Here is a 17,385-nt window from a genome sequence, read left to right on the forward strand (position 1 = left end):
CAGCCCCAGGTTGCGCGTTCAATCTCGACTGCTGCGGCCACATTCCGATTGGGTCAGAACGTGAAAGAAATGTCATGTGCCCTACATTCTGTGCCCTTTAGAGAACCCCAGGTGATCAAAACTACTCCGGTGTCCCCCACTACCGTGCGCCTCATAACGAGACGGTGGCTTTGCAATGTATTGGCATTGTATTTGATTTTTAATGGTGCATAAAATATTTGAGACTTCCAACATATTGTTGTATAACAAAGGTGGTAGGTACAAAAGACCGTAGAATAACATTGAAAACAGAGAAATGATGTTGATCTGAGAAGTTTATTCATGCGTTTTTTTTTTTTCGCACACGAACGTAACTCGGTGGAAATTACCAAAGAAACTAGTTAAAAACGGACACCGACCGCGAAAGTTTATAAAAAGAAAGACATTTCGGCTCCCAATAGGAGACTTGTTCACAATGAAGTTGAAGGCGGAAATTTCCGGTTATGTAGGCATTAGCGTGCGACGTATAGCAACGTGCGTACACGTAGGGTTGCTGCCGTCATTGTGAGTAAATGTGTGCTCGGCGGTCTGGATTGTCAGGGAAAAAAAATCCCCGAAGTCCAGTTCTTTTCCTATTCCATTATTTTTGCGTTGTCCCAGTCTCTGAGCCACAACAGTGGAAATTTCGGTCCAAGTAGCATGACGTCAAAAACGGTGCGCAGAAACCTGCTATATAGGAGTTGGCTCAATTAGCAATCCTAGCGATACTAGGGGTAGAGCTAGAAGTGATCCAGTTGCAAATGATGCAACCTTTTACAAATGACGTTGAGAAAATATAAATGGCACCCCCACTTATCATGAACAACGCGTGACGCACATAATCTTCACATAGCACCAAATTTTTATCGCAGTTCATTTATCCGGATTGATTTTACCTTCGCACTATCTCACCATAGAACGCGCTTCCTGAAAGTCTGCTAATGATCGATGATGGGAGAGCGCCTTAAAAATAAATAAAACAGGTAAGTGAATAAACAATGAAAAACAACCTGTTGAACCTGCGCTCCCTTCGTTAAAAGAATGCAAGTTCATCTTTGAAGCCGGGCTATTAGAGACCTTTGGTAGTCTTGGCGAAAGCAGCGTCTAAAAATCATCTCATAGCGCCAGTTTCAGATGTAATTTGTAACTCACAGCCGCCATACTGTACTGCCATCGCACTAAACCAACAATATTGTTTCAAATTTTTGTATTATCGTCAGTATCCCTACAGCGAAGACGTATAAATGTTGGTCCCGCTTGATGGTACTTCTCGGTGTCTTCGTGGATCGTTTCAGTACGCGCGCTTTCCTTGCGACGCACATGAGTGCGCAGACGCAAGACGGGTTAAAACTTGTGGGTGCGCACCCTGCTGAATCAAGAGCGCATTTATCGGTGATAAGACAGTGCACTTACGGCAGTGTGTTGCAATTAGCACACCAGATAGTGACAATTCAATTATGTGAAAGCAACTTGAGTGAGCATGACGCATTCATTTCAACCTGCAGCTGACCAATCCAAGCTGGCTGGATTGTCGCGTTAGTTTCGTGTTCTCCGGACTTTGCTACGACTATAGCCAAAGAGTTTGAACAGACGTTTCTCATACCTAGCCTTTAAAGAATCCGGTTATACTGTGAAATAAACTTTATTTTAACGAAGTTCTTTCCAGTAAAAACTTCAATGGTGCGAACCATTACCCCGACACCGCCATTTGTATCCCTGGTAATTATTACACCATGGCCGGTGACACGGCCGTGTGCCAGCTGGCTTGTCAACTTCAATGTGCATAGCACCCCTTTATTATCTGCTTCGCTGGAGATCAGTGGGCTATCGTCTCTCTGAAAGAGATAATAAAAGGAGCGGTAGAAAATGGAGCTAGTGGAAAACACATACTAAAATGGAATAAATATAAAAAGAAACAAAAAAAAGAAGCGACGAAAGAAAGAAAACACAAAGCAACCAATTGAAAATAACTAAGTGTTGTTGCCTCTAGCTTGAATTTTTTTTATTCAGTACTACCGGTCGCTTTTGATAGCTAAGGCAGGAGTAAGCACATGACGTTTAAATGTTAATGGGCCATCAAGAAAACAACAATAGCAACTACAACAGAGAAGCACATCGGCACACACCGTAAAAAAACCCGTCGAAATGACGGGAAAATCTCGGCAGCTCTATTTCCAAGCATTTGACCATCAATGTGACGGCAGGCCGTCATTTGTAGATTACAGTGTTTGTAGATCATTTTGACGCCTTCCATGTAAACACGAAAACACAACCTGGTCATCCAGGTTTCACAGTATATTGTAGTCAATGTGACTACATATTGTCACATTAAAATGACGGTGTTTTTTGTCATTTTGACTTCTCATGCATCAATGTGAAATACAACCTAGTTGTCAATACGACAATTTGGCCGTCAATATGACTGCATGTTGTAATTATGAAATAACAGTGCTCTTGATTATTTTGACGTCTCATGTGTCAATATGAAATACATCGCCATCATCATCATCATCAGCCTGGCTACGCCCACTGCATGGCAAAGGCCTCTTGTAAACCTGGTCGTAAATTCTCAAGCATGCCGTCATTTTCAAATGATGGTGTTTTTAATTATTGTGATGCCTGGCTTGTTGATGTAAAATACAACTATTGTCAATATGACAGAGTGATGTTTTTCTGTTTTACGCTCTGCTGTCATCTAGACTTCCTATGTCAATTGTAAAAATGTTCATCGGTTGTATGGTCCAAGTCGTTTTTTCGCAGTACATATACAACTGTCACGCCTCATTTACATGTCTGTGTCAGTATGGTCCGCCAAAGTGCGTGACTCACTTGCAGTGTATTGTACATCTGATAAAAGATCCCACAACGCTTGGCATATTTACTTGCAGATTTATTTCTTAAAATGTTGACTGCCAGTTGCCTTTCCGGTTCAGCATGAAGAGCGCCGAATCATTGTAGCACTATGTTACCTGAAAAACGGAATGTAATACTACGATCAGTAAAAACAATAGTACATATCACGTTCGCACAAAATTACACAATAAAACCATATAGACATAAAAAAATGGTGACTGACAACAAAACTACAAATCAAACAACCAAAAATGCAATTCTCTGTCACCAATATCATATGGACTCTAGGCACCTCTTGACTCTAGGTCAACAGGTTTCTTAATGTGGGCTCCTCGTTTTGTTTTTGTTAGCAATTTTCTTGGAAATGTACGTATTCTTTGTTGTGCACTCGCATCAAGTTCCAGTGGTCTGCCAGATATCCGTCAGATTTATTATGTGTATGTCCGAATTCAGGCAATCTTATATTTGTGCTTCAGGTCATGTTTGTGTGAACGTAACCTGAAAGTTAGAAACAAATCTAGGGAAGACCTCACATATCGCCGTAGCTGGGGTCACAGCACATCATATTATCACGGTTCACAAACAGCAGGAACTGATGAAAAGGGCACGAGACTTTAATTGCAGGCCGACTGAAAAACGACCGCGCAGGGACATCTTCTTTTCTTCCGCAATGCGCAAGGTCTTCGTCTGCCTCTACGTGCCGCGTACTGGATGTGGCATTTGCCTCCCTCCTGAGATAGCATCGTCCTGGTGCTCACCTAGCGGCAGGAAGATGTGTCAGACGAAATGTGGGCACTTCATTCCGAACAATAGGGCTTCATGCGCAAATGTGCACAACTTCTGGTGGACACTGCCTCGCCCTGGAGGAAGCAGGGCTGTCAGGGATGACCTCATAGTTCATGTCGCTGAGCCGCCGTAAAACCTTGTACGGACCGATGTACCGCCTGAGTAGCTTTTCTGAAAGCCCTCACCGATGGATGGGACTCCAAACTCACACTTTGTCGCCTGGCTGATATGTGAGGTAGCGGCGCCGTAGATTGTAGCGTCGAGCGTCGTAGTCTTGTTGTCGGGCGATTCTGAATCGGGCGAGTTGTCTCACTTCTTCAGCACGTTGAGCGAAAGCTTCAGCGTCCGTGCCTATATCACCGACGTCATTTGGCAACATCGCATCGAGCAGCGTCGTCACTTCACGGCCATGAAGAAGGCTAAATGGTGTCTATCGCTTTGTTTCCTGTTGAGCAGTGTTGTAAGCGAATGTGATGTACGGTAGAATGTCATCCCAACTTTTGTGCTTCACATCTACGTACATATTGACACGTGTACTTATATTTAACGGGCAACCACGTTTCGCCGCCTAACAAATGTTATCGCACAGCGCGGGACGCGTCTGCATGTATCCGAAGTTTCTGGAAAGTTATCGATGCTTCTATCCGCTGTCTGTTGTCGCCGAACCTTGTGTTATCTGATTTCATCGCGTGACTCGAATATTGTAGAACTTTGTGGAAGGCATGCGGGTCCCAACTATTAGTCTGGAACATTCGACGACTGTTGTATAAAAGCCGACGCGCTTGACCCGCTGATCAGATTTTCGACGATCGCCGACCGTGTTCGCCGCTATCGTTGTGCTATAAGTGTAGCCTCTTTTGTGGGCACAGGTTCACCCAATAGAAGTTAGTTTTGTGTTTCACAGTATTGCTACTGTGTTCTTTGACGTCACGACCACGTCAAAGGCTCAATCGCAGACTCCGAAAGAAGATTTCGGAGCTCAACAAGGTCATCGAAGACCACTGCAAGGCGCTATGCCAGCAGCAGTGGGACGAGCTCTGCGAATCCATCGACGGACAAATGCGCAACGGCAAATCCTGGGGTATGCTGAAGCACCTTCTCGACGAAAGCGGTTCGAAGTCAAATCAAAGGCATACGTTCGCCCGGGCCCTTCACGAAGCCACCAGGTCTAACACGGTCGATGAACTCGTCGCAAAACTCATACAGAAGTGCCTGCCTGTCCGTCGCGACGGAGATCCGTCGACCCAACTCCCGGACTACCGAGGCCCTCTACGCCCCGAACTGGATGAAGACTTCTCCATTGCCGAGGTCAGACAGGCCATCTTCGCGCTCAACCGCAAGTCTGCGCCGGGTCCGGACGGAGTCACCAACAGAATGTTGAGAAACCTCGACGACACGTCGATTGTCTTTCTGACCGACAAGATAAACGAGTCCTGGAAGAGCGGCATTGTACCTGCAGAATGGAAGACGGCCTGCACGGTGCTCATTCCCAAGCCCGGCAAGGCCCCGAACATCGAAAACTTGAGGCCGATTTCTCTGACCTCCTGCGTCGGCAAGGTCATGGAGCGCGTCGTCCTCAACAGGCTTAACGGGTACCTCGAAGACAACGAGGTTTACACGTACAACATGATCGGCTTCCGCGCCGGACTCTCAACGCAGGATGCCATGAAACTAATCAAGCATCAGATTGTGGATGGCCGTTCCAGAGACGTCAAGGCTCTGCTGGGTCTGGACCTCGAGAAGGCTTTCGACAACGTGCTCCACACCTTCATCGTCAAGACCATTTCAGACCTGGGTCTCGGTTCCATATTCCACAACTACGTCAGCTCTTTTCTGACTGACAGGAAGGCCAAGCTTCGCATTGGAGACTTCCGCTCCGAAGATGTGCCCCTCGGAGGGCGGGGTACTCCTCAGGGCGCCGTCATCTCCCCAACATTGTTTAACATCTGTATGATTGGTCTTTCCGAGAGGTTGGCGCGCGTCGAGAACGTCAAGCACACCATTTACGCCGATGACATCACCATATGGTGCTCCCGCGGCTGCGAGGGCAGAGCCGAAGAAGCCATGCAGGAGGCGATTGACGTGATCGAGGAGTATCTCCGCCCCACCGGACTTCGATGCTCCCCCGCCAAGTCGGAGCTGCTACTTTACAGAAAAGACAAGGGAGGCAGACCCAAAGATAGGAAACCAGTCTCTGAAAGCAGCATCAGACTTCGCACTTGTGACGGGGGGGTGATACCCAGGGTCGACGTTATTCGGGTCCTGGGCATGTTTGTCGAATACAACGGCGGAAACGGAACTGCTCTCCGCAAGATTATCGCAAAGACGGACAACGCTTTCCGCCTCGTTCGCAGAATCGCAAACCGGCATCGAGGCATGAAGGAAAGCAATCTTCTCAGGCTGATCAATGCCTTCGTACTCTGCCACCTCACGTACACGATTTCTATGCACAACTGGCTCAGAGCGGAGCGAGACAAGCTCAACGTTCTTATCCACAAAATAGTGAAGAGGGCTCTCGGGCTACCCATCAGGACCCATACCGAGGATCTCTTGAAGCTGGGGGTACATAACACCGCCGAGGAGATTGCCGAAGCCCAAGAACGCGCGCAACTCACTCGCCTGGGCACCACAGCAGCAGGTAAACGCATCCTCGAAGAGCTGGGTTACCACCCTGCGGGATTCCCGATGGTCAGTACCCCGATCCCTAGGTGCATTCGAGACAAGTTCGAAGTCGCCCCTGTGCCCCGAAACATCCATCCCGTCCACAACGAGGTCAGACGCAAGGCCAGAGCAGCCGCCATCCTCAAACAGATCAAGCGACACGACATTAGCGCAAGCTTCGTCGACGCTGCGGAGTACAGTGACGGGAAGAACTTTACCGTCGTTGTGGTCGACTCGGGCGGCAACATTTCCAATAGCGCCTCAATTCGCACTTCAGACCCCGGAGTCGCCGAGCAAGTCGCCATCGCCCTCGCCCTGCTAGACGGTCGTGGGTCCGAAATTTATAGTGATTCCAAAACGGCAGTTAGGGCTTTTCAAAAGGGTTGCATCGCCAAGGAAGCTGTTCGTCTTCTTAGCGGCTCGAGTCCACATGCTCTCACAAACCATTCAATTCACTGGTTTCCCGCTCACGTAGGATCGGTCGAGGGTGCTCCCCCGAACCTCAATGAGTCTGCCCACGAGGCTGCGCGTGACCTCACCGACCGCGCTTCCTCTATAAGGAGCACTGACTCCCCTCCTCTCTACGGTCACAGGGACGCTCCCGCTACTCACAATGAGATTATTAAATATTTCTACATGTCCAGAAGGGTCTTTCCACCCCCTCACCCCAAGTTGAATAGGGCGCAAGCCGTTTCACTTAGGCTCCTACAGACCAGCACATGTCCGTGTCTGTCCGCTCTCCACGAGGCTTACCCCGACGTGTATCGCGACGACGCCTGCCCGTCCTGCGGCCAGACCTCCACTCTACCTCACATGCTCTGGGAGTGCGGGTCGACATACCCCAAGTTCATCAAGGAGGAGTGGGACTCGCTTTTGCGTAGCCCCGCTCTAGAAAAGCAAATCCTGGCCGTCCGGCGTGCCCGCGACCGGGCCGGTGGGCTAGACCTGCCGGTCCCGACGTGGGACTAGCCGGGTGCGCGACGAGTTCGCGTCCTCGCCGGATCTACAATAAAGTTTATTCACTCACTCACTCACTCACTCACGACCACGTGACAATATTCAGCATGTGGGCAATCGTCTTGTTCAAGCGTTCTGGTACGCCGTTCGTTTGCGGGTGATAGGCTATGGTCTTCCGCTGAGGCTAAGCACTGTTCTAAGAAGTGTAGCCGTAAAGGCAGTCCTTCTGCCCGTTATTATCACCGCTGGCGCACCGTGCCTCAGAACCACGTTTTCAATAAAGAATTGCGCTGCTTCGATTGCGGTGCCACTTGGAAGGGCCTTGGTTTCTGCATAGCGTGTCAGGTAATCGGTGGCAACTATTACCCACTTTTCGCCAGTATTGCAAGCCGGGAATGATCCGGGAAGGTCCATCTCGCTTTGGGCAAATGGGGTCGTGGGCGCTTGGACTGGTTGTATTAGCCCAGCTGGTTTCATATATGGTGGTTTCCGTCGCTGACCATCAACGCACGTGCGCACGTATTGTTTCACAAAGGTGGCAATCCTTGGCCAATAATATTTCTCTTTGACTCGGGTCAGTGTTCGCGTATAGCCGAGGTGACCAGATGTCGGTTCATCGTGGCAGGCTTGCAAGACCTCACGACGGAGGTACGTTGGGATGACAAGTAGGCGGCTGCTTCCGCTTGTGGAGAAGTTCTTGTAAAGAACATCATTGCGGAAGCAGAATGATGGCAAGCTTCTTGCAATTGTTTTGGGCCCGCTTATAATCCGGCCTTCTAAAAATTCAAAAAGCGGAATCAGTTCGCTGTCTTCCCGCTGCAGATGAGCAATCGTGGCCGTGTCTAGAACATTTATAAGAGCCATGTCTACGTCATCTTCTGTGACTTCCTGCTCAATCGGTGACCTTGAAAGGCAGTCGGCGTCGGAATGCTTTCGTCCGGACTTGTACACGACAGTCATATCGAATTCTTGAAGCCTTAGGCTCCAACGCGCTAGTCGACCGGACGGATCCTTCAAGTTCGTCAGCCAGCAAAGTGATGATCGCTGACAACACTGAAGGAACGGCCATAGAGATACGGGCGAAACTTCATAACTGCTCATACCACCGCAAGGCATTCGGTTTCTGTGGTTGAGTTATTCGACTCAGCACGTGAGAGCGTCCTGCTTGCGTATGCAATGACTCTCTTGCTTAGTCTTGCAACTGCACGAACACAGCGCCTAGACCTACGTTGCTAGCATTCATATGAATCATGGTAGGAGCGTCCTCGTCAAAGTGAGCCAGTACAGGAGGTGTTTGCAAGCACTGTCGGACATCAATAAACGCTGCTTGTTCTTCTTCGCCCCATACGAAGGCAACGTCTTCTCTTGAAAGGCGCGTTAACGGTGAAGCTATGTGTGAAAAAGTGCCTATAAATCTTCAGTAATACGAGCAGAGACCTAAGAAACGCTTAACTGCCTTCTTATCTGTTGGTGTTGGAAAATTTGCGACGGCCGTGATCTTGTCGGAATCAGGGTGGACGCTTTGATGACTCACAACATGACCTAAGAACTGGAGTTCCTCGAAACTAAAGTGACACTTTTCTGCTTTCATTGTTAATCCGGCGGACCGGATCGTTTGTACAACGGCCAGCAGCTGTCTCAGGTGTTCCTCGAACGTCTTCGAAGAAACTATGACGCCGTCGATGTATACTAGGCATGTCTGCCACTTCAGGCCAGACTGAACCATATCGATGAGGCGCTGAAAAGTTGCTGGAGCTGAGCATAAACCGAAAGGCAGGACCTTGAATTCGTAAAGCCCATCAGGTGTCACAAAAGCAGTCTTTTCTCTGTCCCTCTCGTCAACCTCGATTTGCCAATAGCCACTTTTGAGGACTATCGACCAGAAGTAGCAGGGATGCTTCAGCCTGTCGAGAGAATCGTCGATACGCGGTAACGGGTAAGCGTCTTTGTCCCCCGGTTCAGCCTACACAAAAACGCAGACTGCCGTCTTTCTTTTTGACCATCACTACCGGCGATGCCCACGGCCTTTTTGATGGCTGGATAAGGTCATCGTCAAGCATTTTCTTCAGTTGCTCTCGGATCGCTTCGCGTTCTGTCGGTGCTACACGGCACGGGTTTTGTCGCATTGGTCTCGCTGTCTCCTCCGTGATAATCCAGTGCTTCGTCAGTGGCGTCGGACCAACTCTGGATGTCCACGAGAAGTAATCGCGAAGCTAGAGAAGCAGGTCCACAAGGCGCTGCCTTTCCGCTGGTGGTAAGCTCGCGCTCACGTCAAGAACAGGTAACGGTGCTGAAGCGTCTTGCTCTCCTTGTTGTAATGCAAAGCATTCGCCGAATTCCGCAATCTCGTCGAGGTAAGCAACTATTGCGCCTTTTGCAATGTGTCGTCGTTGCTTGCTGAAATTTGTCAGCAGTAGTTCTGTTTCCTCATGCATTACTTTGACAAGATTTCTGGGCGTGGCAATACCTTCAGTGAGCAAAAGCGTAATTATCTGCTCGGCAATACCTTCCCCATCGTACTTTGTGTCACATCTGACGGAAACAAGAGGGCAAGATAACGGTGGTACGGTCACGTCGTCTATGTTGCGCAAAGACTTGCGTTGTAGTTCTGCACTTTCTTCCCCAGAAAGGGTTAGTATACCTTCTGGTACGTTGATGACGGCGGCTTTCTGGCGTAAGAAGTCCATACATAAGATTACATCTTTGCAGCAGTAGGGGAAAATAAAATTTTGCGACGAATGACGAATCCGCCAAGTTGATCCTTGCAGTACATTTGCCAGTCTGTGTCAGTAGCTGGCCTTCAGCACCTCTAAGGTGCGGCCCTGACCATTGCATTTTCACTTTGCGAAGTCTGCTCCGTCAGTTTTACAGTTACGATTGAAAAGTACGCACGAGTATCTACACGCGCCGTCACGTTGTGCCCGTCAATTGATACAGTAACATCGGCGCTAACAATCTCGTCTGTCGTCAAATCATCCGGCTGTATCGGCTTCTCGCTCGACGGCAATGGGGGATTTTCGGCACTTCGACGTGTGGCAACCTTCCCCCCTGAGGTCTCGGTCTTTAGTTTCCCCGACGTGGGCTGGGAGATCACCCTCGGGCCACGTCGGTGGAACTGCGTCTGGCAGCTGGAAAATGATGTCCCGGAGAAGGGGAGCGCGACCGGTAACCGGGAGGATCGGCTTGCCAGCTCGTCGAATTTCCGTCGATGTTCGCAAGGCTGCCGTCAAAAGCACGACGGGAAGTAGTGGATGGGAACGCTTGGTACCCTTCGACGCGATAAGGGCAATGACGGCAGATGTGGTCCGCTTCCCCACAGTGGAAGCACTAGCGCCTGTAGTCAGCTGTGCCCCAAATGTCGGTTCTGCGAAGCGGTGGTCGCTTCGGTTGTTCCCTATGGTACCAAGGTGATGCCGATGCTGACTGCTGGTGATACTGCGGCGTCGGCATCGGAGGTGGCGGTCGACGGACAACATCTGCGTAGCTGGGCTGCCACGTCTGGGAATGTGACTGCGGTGTCGGCATGGGAGGTGGCGGTCGACGGATAACATCTGCGTAGCTGGGCGGCCACGTCTGGGAATTCGGCTCGAGAGCCGCAAACGCTTGCTTTATTTCTTGGCGCACAACTTCAGCCACCGACGGAGCTGTGCATTCACTTGGCGTGGCAGTGAGCTTCTTAATTTCTTCCTGAACAATTTCGCGTATCAGCCAGCGCAAGCAACCCTCTTCTGTGACCGTCACTGCTGCGGCGCTTGCCGGTCCAGTGCTGGTCAGCTGATCATACTGGCGGCTGCGTAGGTGTACCCCGCGCTCTATGGCCATCGATTCTTTAATAAATTCATCGACGCTCGTCGGCGGGTTCCGCACAAGCCCGGCAAGCACCTGCTCCTTAACGCCGCGCGTGAGGTGGCTGAGGATTTTTTGTTTTTTTTTGTTTGCCTCGGGCATATGGGGGCCTGCACGACGACACAGACGAGCCTTGTCCTCAGCGAATATGGCAACAGTTTCATTTGGCCTTTGAATCCGTCATTCGAGAAGACGCTGCGCGTGGTCTCGCCTTTCGATACTCCCGAATATATGGAGGAACTGGCGACGGAACTCATCCCAGCTGGGCCAGAGTCCCTCGCGATTTACCAACCATGTGCGGTTCCGTCTTCAAGAGAGAAATACACATGGGATAGCTTCTGTCCAGCATGCCACTCATTATACTTGGCGACGTGCTCGTATTCCTCGAGTCAGTCTTCTGCATCCTCGTAGGCATTGCCTTGGAAGCTCACGGGAGATCGAGGAGTCAAAATAGTCACCTGTGCAGGGCCTTGGTCTGCCATGGCTTGGGTACTCGTGGTAATAGGCAGACTTTCTGGGAGGGGACCAAATTCTGGGCTTAGGCCTAGTAGGCGATGGCTGGCGCGGTGGACTGGTGTTTCGACACGCGGAAAACGTCCTGGGCTTGATGTGGGGCTGTTGCCAGGTGTGCCAAACATTTACCCAGCGCCTCCACCAGTGTCATGATTCACAAGCAGCGGGAACTGATAAAAAGGGACACTTCAATTGCAGGCCGACTGAAAAACGGCAGCGCAGGGATCTTCTCTTCTTTTCCGCAGTGCGCGAGATCTTCGTCTTCCTCTACGTGCCGCGTACTGGATGTGGCAATATTTAGTCTGATTATACAAAAATAAAGTTTTCTTTTATTTATTTATTATTACCCTCGCAGCCAAAGGCATTAAAGAGGGGAGTGAACAGTTACATAGTTTAAGTACAAAGGCTTCTGATTATACAGTTTTATCTAGGGTTTATATCATGAGAACGTTACAAAGTAAGATTGTAAAGTGGTAATACAAAATGCACCTAGGTTATAAACATATAGTAAAAAATACTTCGATTACAAAATGTTAGCTAAAGCTGCTCGAAATCTTTGGTCAGCGTGAATGAATAAGACTTCAGCAGGAAGGTGGTTCTATTCCGTGGATGACCGAAGAAAAAATGACTGAAAAATAAAGCTCTAGTGTGACAAGATTCGAGAACCTTATAAGGGTGGTTGATGCGAGGTGATACTTATTGTGGCTGAAAAATGAAATCGTTGCGGAGTGCTGAATGATGGTATAGCTTGTGAAAAAGAACTAAACATGCGATTTTACCGCGAAAAGAAAATGGAGTAAGGGCAAGGTTGGTTTTCATGGCCGACACACTTGGAGTTCTATTATAGTTACATAAGCTGAACTGAACTCTATTATTTTAAGCAAGTTCATATAAATTAATTAGTTTGTCAATGACAGGATCCCAAACAGCGCATGCATATTTTAGTTTCGCAGCTATAAGGGTCGTATAAAGAAGCATTTTTAGGGACGAAGGGGCGGTTGAAAAGTTACGGTGTGGATAGCCAAGCATACGGTTAGCATTGGTAATTACGCAGTCGGTATGGACATTCTATGTTAGCAGAGATATGCACACCTAGGTATTTATAAGAGTTAGCCAATTCCAAGGGAACATTATTTAAGTAATATGTATGCATGCTGTTATTCGAGATACACGCATCAATTTTAGTTCTAATAACCAATGTTTGCACCAGTTAGCTACAGTAGTTAGACCAGATTGAAGAAGGTTAGGATACTCTGCATTAGATTTTTCATGAAAGATAACACAATCGTCAGCAAATAAGTGAACGGTAGTGAGGAAGGGAGGTCGTTAATATAAATGAGAAACGAAACAGGCCCAAGCAATCAACCTTGTGGTACCATACATAAAAGTCAGTTGACGTGTTTTAGCTAATTCAGTTTGGAGAACACACACAAACTGTCATATAAAAACTGCTAATTTGCTAACACGAGCCATGAGGTTGTATGCGCACCTGTTTAGCCAGATTAAAACTATAAAGCACGATCGCATTCGAGACCCATATTGGTATTAAAAGAAAGGTTAAATAATCATGTTTATGCCTTGTTATGCTTTTGTGTTTATCTTAACTGACCTGTGTGGATGTTCATTGTAGCAATCCACCATGGCAGCCCAGTCGCTGTCATTGCATTACTGAGCTCAAGGGCTTAATGCCAGCCTGGCCAGCCGCATTTTGATGAGGACAAAGTTTAAGAACATTCATGCACTTAATTTTACGTGGTCGGCGAAAACCCGAGCTTGTCAAAATTAATTCAGAGTCCTCCGCTGCGGTATACCTCATTGTCAGATTGCAATTATGCCATGTAAAAATCGAAAATGCCATTTTATTTATTTTTTCTTTTGGTGACTAGATACATCTTATAATTACAAAACATTACTAAATTTTTGTAACACTGGAACACTGATTTGTTCCACACTATAAAGGTATCATAGAATACACACCACAAAAACATATTTCCCTTCACTTCACTTGCATGTTGCAATAATGTTGTAGAGGAATAAAAACAAATGAAAGGTCGAAAAGCACTAGGGAGATTAATTCTACCAACAACTTACCACATTACAACTCAGATGGTTTTGATGAGACTCAGCAGCCTTGGCGTGATGCCGCAATTGAGCCCTTTGTCCAGTCTTCTTGATGGGTTTATTTGCCCAAAGTACCTAAAAAAACAGAGGAAGTTGCAATATATTTGCCTTAACCTGTAGTGTCAAGCACTGTGGCTTCAGGTCTGTAAAGCCATGGACTCTTGAACTGCACTATGTCATGTAAAACGCAGTGTGCTCAAGTGAAGAGAGTACGAACATGGCCCTTCATCATAACCTGCTGCAGACAATATAAACCCATCTATGTGTTTAAGTAGGTGTTATTTCTATATTGTAGTGCCAATAAAATGTTATATAAACGTAACATCATAACAATTTCAGAGCACAATGTGATTCATTTCAATAGCAAGTAAGGGTAAGAGAAAGTAACTAAACTGATCTCAGAAAGCCCGATTGGTCAGAAAGCGTCATGAAATTGCTTAAATAAATTATACATGAAATTAAGAGGTAAGGTCGAAAAGATACTGCAACTTTCCTGATTACACTACTGACAAGCTTAACTTCCAAGCTAGAACACAGGACGACAAGCTTACAGCTCCAAATGCTTTTGTGCATTTTCAATAAAGCACTATATAATTGATAATTAGACACCTTTACCATTAACTGCTTGTGAAAATGTTTACCAGTATTTCCACTGTTTCCAGAATGACACGGACAAATCAGTGAGAATCCCATTTTTTTAGACACAACCATGTGCAAACAACAAGTGATGAAGAGGAAAGCAGATGGTAAATTATTTCTCGCTTTATAGGCGGCAAACAAAATAAAGTCAAATGACAGTGAACGAAAAACATCTCACCTCTGGGTTCTTCCCCTGGTGACAAGTTGTTCTTTTTGTACATTTTCACGTTCTTTTACCTGCTAATTATTACACTTCAATTCAAAACTTAAAGTAACGCCCCATATGTTTTCCTTGGCTTCATGTTCTTGTGTTACACAACGGGCTCCTGCATATATTAAGCTTCTTCTCATTCATTTAATAGTGAGGGTCTCGGCATGGGCAAGTTTGATACCTTAACGTAGCCTACAAGTTTGTCAGACGCTCACTCCTATAGTTCACGTACTGCATGATGCGGTCAGGGAAAAAAGATTTGCATTCAGCACCATGCACATAAGTGGCACTGCCTAACACTCTCAGGGTTATATCTTGTACATACGCATTCATATCCAAGTGGATGTGGGAGTAGGCACCTTGGAACAATTGCTAGTGCACCATACACGTATTATGGAGGTTATGGACTCATCTCAAAGTAACGGGAAGTTGTTTTGTGACCACATTCATAAGTATTTACCTTGGACTTTACTGGTGGTCAGTGCCTATTTTGAAGTTCAAATCACTGTTTCAGTAGTTGTTTCACTTTTTATCTGACTTCCAGTGGACAGCACGCATCATAAATCATAAGAGCAAATGTTACCGCCTGATAAAATTACTGTGGGTTTAAGAAGCAAAACATGACTGCTTGACCTTTGTATCCTGGCGTACAGTGGTTCGCTGTGTGCCACTGTTATATGCTTCAAGGGTTCACTGTTATATGTTGGAAGCAACGCCAAATATATGTAATGCTAAGAATGCTGTGCATTGCACCATAGACTAAACAGAAGTTACCATATGAACAGCTTCAAAATGGTTCATGAATGTTACAATTATTTCCAGCAGTAAGCACATTTTTCTAAACACATGACAGAATGCAGAAATTTTGGCACAAATTGTATGAGTGTAGTCCATTTGCACAGTTTCATGTTTCAGTCTCAAGAAAATGTGAGCGCTGAAAATGTTTAAGCATAGCGAAAGTGTTTTAATGAATTTCAGAATGCTGCGCTTTACTTTAGCTTCATAAACAAAAATATTTATTCTGTAGCACTAGTGCCATTTTCATAACTCAGAAATTTTCATGTAGGTTGTATAAAGCTTAAATGGTAGAACAAAACAAAGGTGCAGGTGATTAGGAAAAACTGTCACTTCGCCATAACATGGAATGTTGGCTGAACCTTTATGACTAAGAATTTGAAAATGCGCTCGTGCAGCTTTTCCTCTATTGCATGGAATTACTATTTGGCCAATTATTCAAAGTTATAACTCTTCCAAAACATTTTATGGGTTATTACTATAGCAGTTAAATTTCTAAGGAAGAAATAAAGCACTTTCACGTCTTTTTTCCTACTGATTGTAAGTCACTACCCAGCTTTTTGCTTATAAGGCTGTTACTTTATTAAACACTTTATTTTAGAATACAGAATAAACTTGTCACAATATGTTATTAGGAAATATTAAGTTGTGAGAAATTGAACAGGGAATGTCTCCGGAGCCAACGTTTCCACAGGAGGACTTGTCTTCATCCTCTTGTCGAAATGTTGGCTCCAGCAATATTCCCTGTTCAACGATATTTCACTTCAAGCCTCTACCATCCTATGAACTTCTTTCTTGTTTAACAAATATTAAAGAAGAAATCAAGTGAAACCCAATCTATATAAGGAGGTTGTACCCTGAAAGGTATATGGCTCTCTTCGTTGTCAATGGAAAGAACACAGCACCACAGGAATAAACTTAATGAATTGTGAGCTGATGCATGACATTCACAAGGGCTACCTAGTTGTGCCTTATGCTGTCATACAGAACTCACTAGCTATATCTATGCATGGAAAAGAAAATGAGACTTCTACTGTTCACCTTGCACTACACAACCTGACAAGAACAATACTTGGAAGCTCCCTACAGGTGAATTTCCTGTTGCCTGCAGTACTTGGTCATAGTACTGATTTTATTTACGGTCCTGATTTTATTTACGGTACTGATTTATTACGGTCATAACCTGAAGCAGATTGGTCATTTTCATTCAAATGCGAACATTTGTAAACATCAGCTTTGATATTGCACTATTGCGCTTATTTACCTCTGCGAAAACTCCATAGTGATAGGGCAGCTAGGAGGATAAGCGAAGTTGAACACGAAGAAGGCACCAAGGAGCAAGCCCATGCCCTTCTCAATGCTGCTGGTAGTGAGTAAGTAGTGAAGGATAGTGAGTGAGGTAGTGAAAAACTCGGCTCCCTCAACAGCAAGGACAACTATGAGATTTCTGAGAACTTTGAGATTTCATTACGGCAGGTTGAAGCTGGCTTTCACTAGTAGGCACCTTTTTTCTGTTAACCTCTCCCATGTTTCTCAATGACAGTCAGGCTGCCATGCAACACAACCATAAGAGTGCTGCGGGCCACTGAATCGTTTCTTTGAAAGTTGATCTACTGGTTCCAACAAATCATCAACCGTTCGCTTGGCATTTCGGTTTGGTCGCCGCTTGTTTTCAAGAAATGTTGCCAGTTGTCGATAAAATGAAGTGCTTCCATCACCAATAACATCTGCAGTTGATGTCAGGTCGGCAAATAATTTGGAAAATTTCGTTATCACCAACCGCGCCACATGTCTACCCGCTGTAATCCCTGGAGACAGATCAAACTTTGCAACAGATGTCCCAAGCACCTTCAGTAGATGACGCCTCACCTGCAGAGTTGGCCTTTGTCCCTCTTCGAAGTCCTTCAGAAGTTCTTGAGGAAGGTTAGTCCGATTGAGCTGTAAGTGATCTATCCACCTATGAGCAGTGATTGATGATGATGTGA

Source organism: Dermacentor andersoni, chromosome 1, assembly GCF_023375885.2.
Source record: "Dermacentor andersoni chromosome 1, qqDerAnde1_hic_scaffold, whole genome shotgun sequence".
NCBI lineage: Eukaryota > Metazoa > Arthropoda > Arachnida > Ixodida > Ixodidae > Dermacentor > Dermacentor andersoni.